Below are 9612 nucleotides of genomic sequence, written 5' to 3' on the forward strand. Positions count from 1 at the left end.
AATTGCCTGAAAATCCTGGGGACTTTCTCGGGGTTTTCGCTTATAACCTTCAGGCGGTGAGAGGCTTGGAAAGTCTGATCTGCCCACCAGCACTGGTGCTTCTGACCCTGCCATTTGGGGGTCACTGTCGGGTCCTGCACGGCCTAATGGACTTCTGTCCACTGAGACAGTCACGTCCTAGATGGTTCAGAGCCCGCGGCCCCCAGGGGCCCCCGCAGTGGGCTCCAAAGAAGCAACTCTTTCAGGTCACATTCACGCAGGTTTTAAAACAGTAAGTATCTAGATTTACTTTCTTTCTTCCTTAAACGATTTCACATACATAAAAGTAAATATTATATAATTATTTCTCAAAGGACAGTGAAATGAATACTCAGGTACTCACTCTCTAGTTTAAGAAATAGAGCATTAATAGAACTTTAAAGGAGCTGTGTGCACCCTCCCACCACACTCCTATTATAACTCCACCACTTCAGTATGAACCTCCAGATGCCTTTTTAGTTGGCATGTTTCTATACTTACTCTAAGTGATCTTCTGTGACCTGTGTTTTCTTCCCCGTTCAGCTTTATGATTATGAAACATGTATGCCTGTGGTTAACTTTTTTTAAACTGGGAAGTAAAATGTGTAAATGCTCCATTTTACAGGGTACATTTTCTAAAGCTGTGGCTCTAATAACCCACGAGCAGTGTGTAGGTTTTCCTGTTGGCTTCCATTCTAACACATGCTACAACCCAAACTTTTAGATTTCTGCTAGTCTGCCGGGTGTAAAATGGCACATCACTGTGCACTCCATGCGCATTTCTCCTGAAAAACCGACATCTTCTCTATGTGCGTCGGCCAGGTGTGTACCCTCTTCCATGGAATGCCTTGCACTTGAGCACACGTGTGCGTGTGCAGGTGTGTCCTCTCTCTACCTCTTATAGTCCACATTAAGCTTATTTGAATAAGTTTTTTATTCCATCTTTATTCTTTGCTAATGAGCATTCAGCAATATAGATAACCGTCAAATATTACTTGCACTGCAACCCACAAATCTGATAATATAGTATTTCGATTATTATTCAGTTCTAAATACTTTAAAAATTCTCCATTATAATTTTAACTTTGAGTTATTGAAAAGAGGGTTGTCAAATTTCAAATGATGTATTTCTTAGTTATCTTTATGATTTGATTTAGTTATATTTTGGTCAGAGATGGTCTTCTGAATTTACATATTCTTTGCAATTTGCTGAGATCAGAAGTTTTATGATATTTCCATGAATGTTTCAGAAAAATATGGATCTTCTTACTGCTGGGTGCAGTGATTTTTATGCAAGTATTGTCACTTTTGTTCAAATCTTTATTCTTTTGTGTGTTTGACCTTTCACTTACAAGATGTGTGCTGAAATCTCCCACTCCGATAGATTTGTCGATCTCTTTTTATAACTGTTTGTTTTATATATGGTTTAAAACTGCTTACTAAATGGATATGTTTGGAATTGGTATAACTTCATATTGAATTGGAACTTTTACCATTACACAGAAACCTCCTTTACCCCTAATCATCTGTTTGATATTAAGCTGTTCTGCCTTCTTGGGCTTAGGATCTGTATGGTACATCTTACAGCTTTTTTTTGGGGGGGGTTGTTTTAGGTATATCTCTTGTACACAGGAGATAGCTAAATTTAATTTTTTATCCAGTTTGACTGTGTCGTTTACATTTTTTTGTGATTATATACATATTAGGATTTTTTCACCATAATTTTCTGCCTTTGTCTTTTTTTTTTTTTTTTTTTCCTGCCGTGCCGTTTGGCATGCAAGATCTTAGCTCCCTGACCAGGGATCAAACCCGTGCCCCCTGAAGTTGAAGTGCAGAGTCTTAACCATTGGACCACCAGAGAATTCCCCACTGTCTGCTTTTACTGTTTATTTTTTTCTTCCAGTCTCATTTTGGATGATGGCATTGTCTCACTCCATTCTACTAATTTGATCCTCAATTTCCATTATTTTAATGCTTATCCTAGAAACTTGAATACATATATTTCACTTAAAAAGCTAAAGTTAATTATTAACTATCCTTCTCCTTGAAAAGAACAATTGGCTCTTTTAATTTAGATTATACTATTTTATGTGTTACTTTCATCCGGCATGTCAGTTCTGGTTTTTAACCCTATGAGTCAGACTTCATTGTTAGTGTTTCACACGGTCAATGTTCGTCTGGATTCTCCCATGTCTACCCTGTTCCTTGCTCCCCATGCCCTGCTGCATTTCAGACCTTCCTTCCTTCCTTCTGGCATCACTGCCCTTCTGAAAGAAATACAACTTTTAGAAATTCCTTTAGTAATATCTGTCCACAGCAAACTGTATTTTTTGATTTTATGAAATGCCTTTGTTTTACTCTAATAATTGAAAGAGAGGTCTAAATTTATAGTCATCCTTTTTTGCAACATGTTAATGGTGGTATTCTACTGTTTTCTGTTGTTGCTATTGAGAAATCAGCTGTCAGTTAAACTGTTGTCCCTATAGAGGTGATCTATTCCTCCCACTTCTCTTTCGTGTCAGGCAGTGTCACTATGCTATGTCTGGGTATAGGTTTTCTTTTAATTATCCTGCCTGAGACATGTGGTACTTACTAAATCTGACATTTTTCATAAATTCTGGGAAATTCCCAGCTGTGGTACTTTTTGAAATATGGCACGCCCCCATCTTCTCATTCCAGAAATCCAATTAAAAATGTAATAGGCCTTTTACTCTATTTTCTCTCTTAATCTACCCTTCATCCCTCCCACTTCATCCTTTGGTCTGTCAGTTCACCAGTTCTCTTTTCATCTGTGTGTAACCTAGTGTTTATCCTGTTCACTGAGGTATTTTGCAAACCTGTGTGGTCACTTTTGAATGTCTCTTTCTGTTGCTCAGTGTTTGATTCCATTTTTATTTCCTTAAACATCATTATTTTGTGTTATGTATCTCATAGTGGCAATATTAGAAGCTCAAGAGTGGTAAAATCTACTGCACGGTGTTTGTTTATTCTCAGTCATACTTGGTTTCCTCATGTATTTGGCAATTTGGGAGTTTATACTAGGCTGACTTAACCAGGGAGCATCCTGACAGGCACGAGACAGGCACGAGACAATGTTTTTCTCTAGAGCAAATTTACTTCTTCCTGTACTGAGGATTGTCATCATTTGGGGCCACTTAATTTCTTTAGATTTCCCCTTACTCTGTATGTGGGTAGAATAAGTCCCGTTCCAGGCTCCTGTGATACTGAAGAGATTTTTTTTTCTACCCAGAGCTGAGATGGATGTAGGTTAGCTTTCTGTCTCCCCATAAGGGCAGGTGTAATTTTCTACCCACCTTCTGACAGAGGTGGCCCCCTCTATGCAAGGTCTCAATTGAGCTGCCCACGTTGCACAGACGCAAGGTCTGGTCTCTCGCTTCTCTTTTTTGTTGGAATATTAACATCACAGAGTATTGATAACATAGAGCATTGGTATCAGCATGTGACCCCGAGGCAGCCTAAAGTTCCATGTTTCTATCCATTCTGCCGTCAGTAACTCGTTAAGTTTTTGCTGTTAAGGGGCAAGGCTGGTGGGTAGGGGGTGCGGATAGAGTTGGGGATATGCTTAGACATTTCCCCCAATTTCTTACCACCTCAGCAATGCATTTAAATGTCTGTTTCTTGTGATTTAACTGGCCTCTGGAAGTGCTGCTGCAGGATACCTTTTGAGAAATCTCATCTGCTCATCTGTCAAGAGCAGGAAATCAAAGTCTCAGTAGGGTTTTCCCCCTCAACCAGAAACCATACAAAAGTTGACCCACAAAACTTTAGGCCCTTGCTCAGGAGACTCAGCTCAGATTTCCTCTCTTCCCATGATGAACTCCCCGTGGGGTCTTTGCGGGTCATTTCTCAAAAAGGGCCTCTGTTCAGTGCTGCCTCAACCCTGTGACGGTTCCAGAACCTGAGAGGTTCTGAGCACAAACTCTGGAACAGGTGCTCTGGTGCGAGCCTCAGCTCTGCCACGTGTGGTGGTGGGACCCTGGCCAAGGTACTTCAACTCTGAGTTTACCCATCTGTAAAATGGGGCTAATAATAAGATCATACAGCCTACCAGCTCGTGCCGGGAGAAACTGCACAAAATACCGTCCTTCATCAGGGATTCGAGAGTTCAAGGAACACATGATCTGATTCCTGATAAACTCTGTCCTCAATACATCTGCATAAAACCATGGACTGAATGTATTTACATTTCAACACATCCATCCCGCTTGACAGAAAGAGAGGCAAACAAATCAGACATACCAGGGAATTCCCTGGCGGTCTGGTGGTTAGGACTCCATGCTTTCACTGCTGGGGACCCAGCTTCAATCCCTAGTCAGGGAACTAGGATCCTGCAAGCCCTGAGGTGTAGCAAAAAAAAAAAAAAAAAAAAAAGGAAAGAAATTGGCCCCAGGACTTGGGGACCCCCAGACAGCTCTTCCTGGGGCCTCAGGAAAGGACTACAATGTGCAGGGCTAGGGGCTCCTGGAATCTTACACAACCAGTGGGGAAACTAAGGCCAGCCTCCCTGATTTCACAGATGGGGAAACTGAGGCCCAAGAAGGTTGATCAGCTTGTTCAAGGCCACTCAGTCAGTGCAGAGCTGGGACTGGGCGGGGGTCCCTGAGCCACCCTCAGGTCTCCGCACAGCAGGGTCTCACCCTGTCCTTCTCCTCCTTTGTTCACTAGACATACTTAACCCATTTGGTGAGAAAAATAACTTGATATATTTCTATACAATTTGTTCTAACTTTATACACCTCTGTGTATTTTTATATTATAACCATATTCCAAAATTAATGTTTTCACTGGAGTATTTTCTATTTCCATGTAAACACTAACTATGCCTATGCTTGTTGAATTTAGGATTTCTCTAGTTGCAATTTCTATAAAGCCACTTGAGCAAAAAAGGCAATGTATTGCCTCCCATGACTGGAGAACTGAAGACGGAAATGCCAGCTTCAGGCAGGGGTGGATCCAGGTGTCAAAGGATGTCCTTAGGGAGTCGTCCCTTTCTGTGGCTTGGATGAGCTGTCCTCAGTGTGGCTTCACCTGCAGGACAGCACTCTCTCCTCAAGGCCCCGACCAACCTACAAGGTCACAGCTCCAAGTCCAGAAGCCAGAAAAGTCTCCTCCTTCCCAAGTTTCATCTCATTTTCTGGGGCAGGGATGCTGCTTGGTGAGGGGTGTCAAGTGCCACTCCTGGGTGCTGAGGAGCTGTCCCCCTATGATACCACACAGCTGGTTGACAGGGCATGTTTCCTGAAGGAAAACCCAGTGTGGCCATGAAAAGAAACATGAGCAGACGTGGGACAGGCGAACACGGTCGTTCAGGAAACCTGCCGCCTCAGCCCAGGGGGCGGCCATGCGCTCTGTCACCACCCGATCCCAGGCTCGCCGGTTGCTTCCAGGGAAGAACCAGATGTACTGGGCTCAAATCCCGTACCTGCCCCACTCTAGCTGTGACCTCGGGCAAGTGTCTTAGCCTTATTTTGCCCCCGTTTCCGCATGTGTAACATGGGGACACCACAGTGCTTGCTCATGGGGGCACGGGGAGGGTCAGACAAGCTGGTAACACAAGCACATTCTATCAGCCCCTGGCACGGATTCAGCGCCCAATGTGTGTCGGCTGGTATTATTCATTATTAGAACCAGCATTGCTAAGAAAATAAAGCTTAGTTTAGAAAACTACTTCCACCTTGTCTGGAGCATTTCCCTGGCACACATTCTGCACGTGGAATTGCCAAGGCAGAGGCCGCCTGCGTTCACAGCCCTCGTTACTTGTTGCCAGGCTGCTCTCAACAGCTCTGAGCTGCTTGACAGGGTCGCAGGCGGGCGGCCCTGTGCTCGGGACCCACGTGATCCCCGGCCTCTGGCCCTGTCTAGGATAACCTTCCTTTAAGAGCAAAACAAAACAGGGCTTCCCTGGTGGCGCAGTGGTTGAGTCCGCCTGCCGATGCAGGGGACACGGGTTCGTGCCCCGGTCTGGGAAGATCCCACATGCCGCAGAGCGGCTGGGCCCGTGAGCCATGGCTGCTGAGCCTGCGCGTCCGGAGCCTGTGCTCCGCAACAGGAGAGGCCACAACGGTAAGAGGCCCGCGTACCGCAAAAAGAAAACAAAACAAAAAAGAGCAAAACAAGACAGCCTGAGCACACACCCGGCAGAGGGGGGGCCGCCTGGGGCGCGGGCTGTCCCCCCGTTCCTCCGTCGCCCGCCACCCCCAAGCTGCTGCCGTGCCCTCTTTCCTACACCCCCTTCCCGCTGCCGTTCCCTGGGCCGCGCCCCGCCGGACACCCGTGCCCTTTCCCTCTCCCAGACTCCTGCTGCCTTCCTTACACTGAACAACACAAGTCTCTTCCCTCTTTTCTTTTTTCTTTTTTTAAACCAACCTCCATCCAAACTAGGCTCTGGAGCCTACATCCGCATCACCAAAGAGAACTTCTGGATGTGAAAAGGCCCCGCGGTCCTAAGAAAAACGGAGCCAGGGCTTCAGGACGTTTAGGGAGCACCTGCCGGACAGGCGCTGCTCGGACCCGACTTTCCTGGAGCAAACAGCCTGGTGAGGGAGACACAGGGAACAGCGAGAAGGCCCTCGTTGCTTCCCGTAGGGATAGAAGGCCACAGAGATGTTTTTAAAGCCGTGAGGAAGGCAGGCACAGGACAGGGCGTCCGACCCCATCCAAGGGGTGGTGGAGGCTCCCTTAACCAGGTGCCATGGAAGGTGGGTGCAGAGGGTGATGACAGGTGGGGCACACCTGAGAGGGAGCGGCCTGCACGGAAGCCCTGCAGCAGGACGGGCGTGGGTCCCCGGCCGGCTGCGGAGACACGGGGGCAGGGCCGTGGACCAGCCAAGGATGCTGGCCGTTTCCCAAGGGCACGAGAGACCCGGGAAGAACCAGTAAGCCTGGAGTGGTGAGGGTGTGCGTGCACACGTGGTTAAAGGCTACTCTAAGCGTTTTGTAGAAAATGCTTTGTAATGGGCAGAAGTGCAGGAGGGCAAGTTACTTGGGAGGTTGATGCAATAATCCAGACAAGACTAGGCGGCACCTTGGACCAGCATGGTGGAAGTGGGGATGCAAACAGTGCGCAAGTGCGGCGTACGTGAAGCGTACGCCGTTCAGCAAGGCGTGAAGCTTGGCTGGGTGCGAGTCAAGGTGAGGCCCAGGTTCGGGCCTGAGCATCCGATGACCGTTGCTGCCACTCGCTGAGACGAGGGACAGTGACATAGGCTGGGATGGGGAAGGAGCCCCGCTGACGACAGGCTGGGCAAAGAGACAACACGACACAGATGGCAGACCCTGGACCCCGGTGGTGACCTCCTTGCTTGCCCGGACCCTGCTCCCGGGCCAGGGAGGAAACAAGGGCAGCGAGGACCTGGGCAGAACGGGGAGCGTGATGAGCAGCTGTGAACGGAGGAGCTGTACGGAGACACCGAGGGTGACGGTGACACCGAGGGTGACAACGCCCGGGAGAAGCCCAGCCGAGAAACTAATCTTCTGGGCAGCAGTCGGCTGACGCCCCTGGAAAGAAGGCTGGCTCCCCAGCACCACTGAAGAGTTCACCTCCACACGTCAGGCTAACTGGCTTCTCAGTGATGGCACGTGCGGCCGCCTCTGCAAACATACACAGTGGTGCTCGCAACGCTGAGAAGCCTCTGCAGAGAAATGCCCCGAACCCACTGACCTCAAAAGGAGGGGCAAGAAAGAGAAAGGCTTCAAGGTGAAGAGAGAAATACAAAGGCATGTGTGACTGGTTTCCCTCCGGACACGACAGTGGGGTCATCCACGCACTTTCTATCTAATCTGGCACGACTACCGCGGAGATCTTAACGGAGATGGCTCTGCAGTTATCTGAAGAGGGAATCTGTGGATCCTGCATGAATTCTTTCAGATGAAGATGAAATTAGAAGCTAGAACTTGGATACTTAAGGGGAGGATGAGACTCAGGAGAGGCGCAAGCTCCCCAGGAAGTGGTCTCTCAAGAAAAGCAGCTGGACCGTCCTGGGCAAGCCATGATTCTGAGGATGGTCCACTGGTGCTGAATGGTAAAAGAAAACCTCTGAGGAGTGTGTTCAAAGTGCGGGCCAACTAGGAAGCTCCTTTCCTTGGACAGACACCCAGATGTGACCTGCGTCCTAAGGAACACAGAGGAAGCTGATGGTTAGATTCAAACCCTCGATGAGTGGGAGGTTTGGTGGCTGTCATCTACCTGTCCCAGCAGGGATGGGACAACAGATGACCAGGCTGAGGACACTGCAAGAGAACGGAAGGCTTTCTCCAGTGTCCTGAGGCATTCACTGTTGAATTCCCATCTTTGCTTCAAAGCGCAGGGTCCAGTATGTAAGGGCTTTCCTGAGCATCCCAGCACATATGGGATGAAGAAGGCTCAAGAGGCTGCAACAAACATGGCATTTAAAGGACCTGTACATCGAACACATGTGAAAGAACAGAGGATTTTTTTTTTTTTTTTTTTTTTTTTGCGGTATGTGGGCCTCTCACTGTTGTGGCCTCTCCCGTTGCGGAGCACAGGCTCCGGACGCGCAGGCTCAGCAGCCATGGCTCACGGGCCCAGCCGCTCCGCAGCATGTGGGATCTTCCCGGACCGGGGCACGAACCCGTGTCCCCTGCATCGGCAGGCGGACTCTCAACCACTGCACCACCAGGGAAGCCCAGAGATTTTGAAGAAGATGCTTCTGAAAAAGAACAGGGCCCAAGAGAAAGTCTGAAGAAGGCAGTTCCAAAAGTCTGAAGAGAATGGTCTCGAGGGAACCTAAAAAGAAGAGTCTCAGAAAAGATTATGAAAGAAGTCTGGAGGTGACCCTGAGAAGGAATCTGAGGAGGACGGCCCCAAAAAGGGTCTGAGGAAGATGGAAGAAAGAGAATCTGAGGAGTGTTCTGAAAAAGTTTGAAGAAAATGGCATCAAAAAGGAGTCAGAAAGAAATGACCCTGAAAGATCAGATGCTGATTTGAGGATAACAGCTCTGAGTGAGGGAAGGTTCAGATGAAAGGAAGAAGATGCACATGAAATACTATCTGGTGGCGACTTACCTGGGGGCACAGTGGACACGACTCCGTGCTCCCAAAGCAGGGAGCCCAGGTTCGATCCCTAGTCAGGGAACTAGATCCCACACGCTGCAACTAAGTGTTCGCAGGTCACAACTAAGGAGCCTGCAAGCTGCAACTAAGACCTGGTGCAACCAAAAATAAATAAGTAAATATTAAAAACAAAACAAAACAAAAAGAAATACTATCTGGTGATGCATCAGGTGAAAAAGAGGAGAAAGAAAATGAGGGTGGAAAAGGGTCTGAAGATGCTGGGGGGTGGAGGGGTGGGGGAGGGGGGAGGAAGGTGAAAGGTGTGTGATGAGGGGGATCCAGCGGGAAGCTGGGACAGTCTGATGGCGGCGGGGCTGGGATACTGAGCAGAAGGGCCCTGACCCCAGGCAGCTGCTCTTTCCTGGGCAGTGACGATGACCGTGACGATGGGGGGAGGGGGTGGGGGGAAGGGATCTAATTCCTCAAACCCGCTTTGGGGGAGACACTCCACCTACACATGCCCACACCTTGAGGTTACTGTCAGTCGTGTTCCCCGAGCT

This window comes from Hyperoodon ampullatus, assembly GCF_949752795.1.
Source record: "Hyperoodon ampullatus genome assembly, chromosome: 10".
In the NCBI taxonomy this organism is placed as follows: domain Eukaryota; kingdom Metazoa; phylum Chordata; class Mammalia; order Artiodactyla; family Ziphiidae; genus Hyperoodon; species Hyperoodon ampullatus.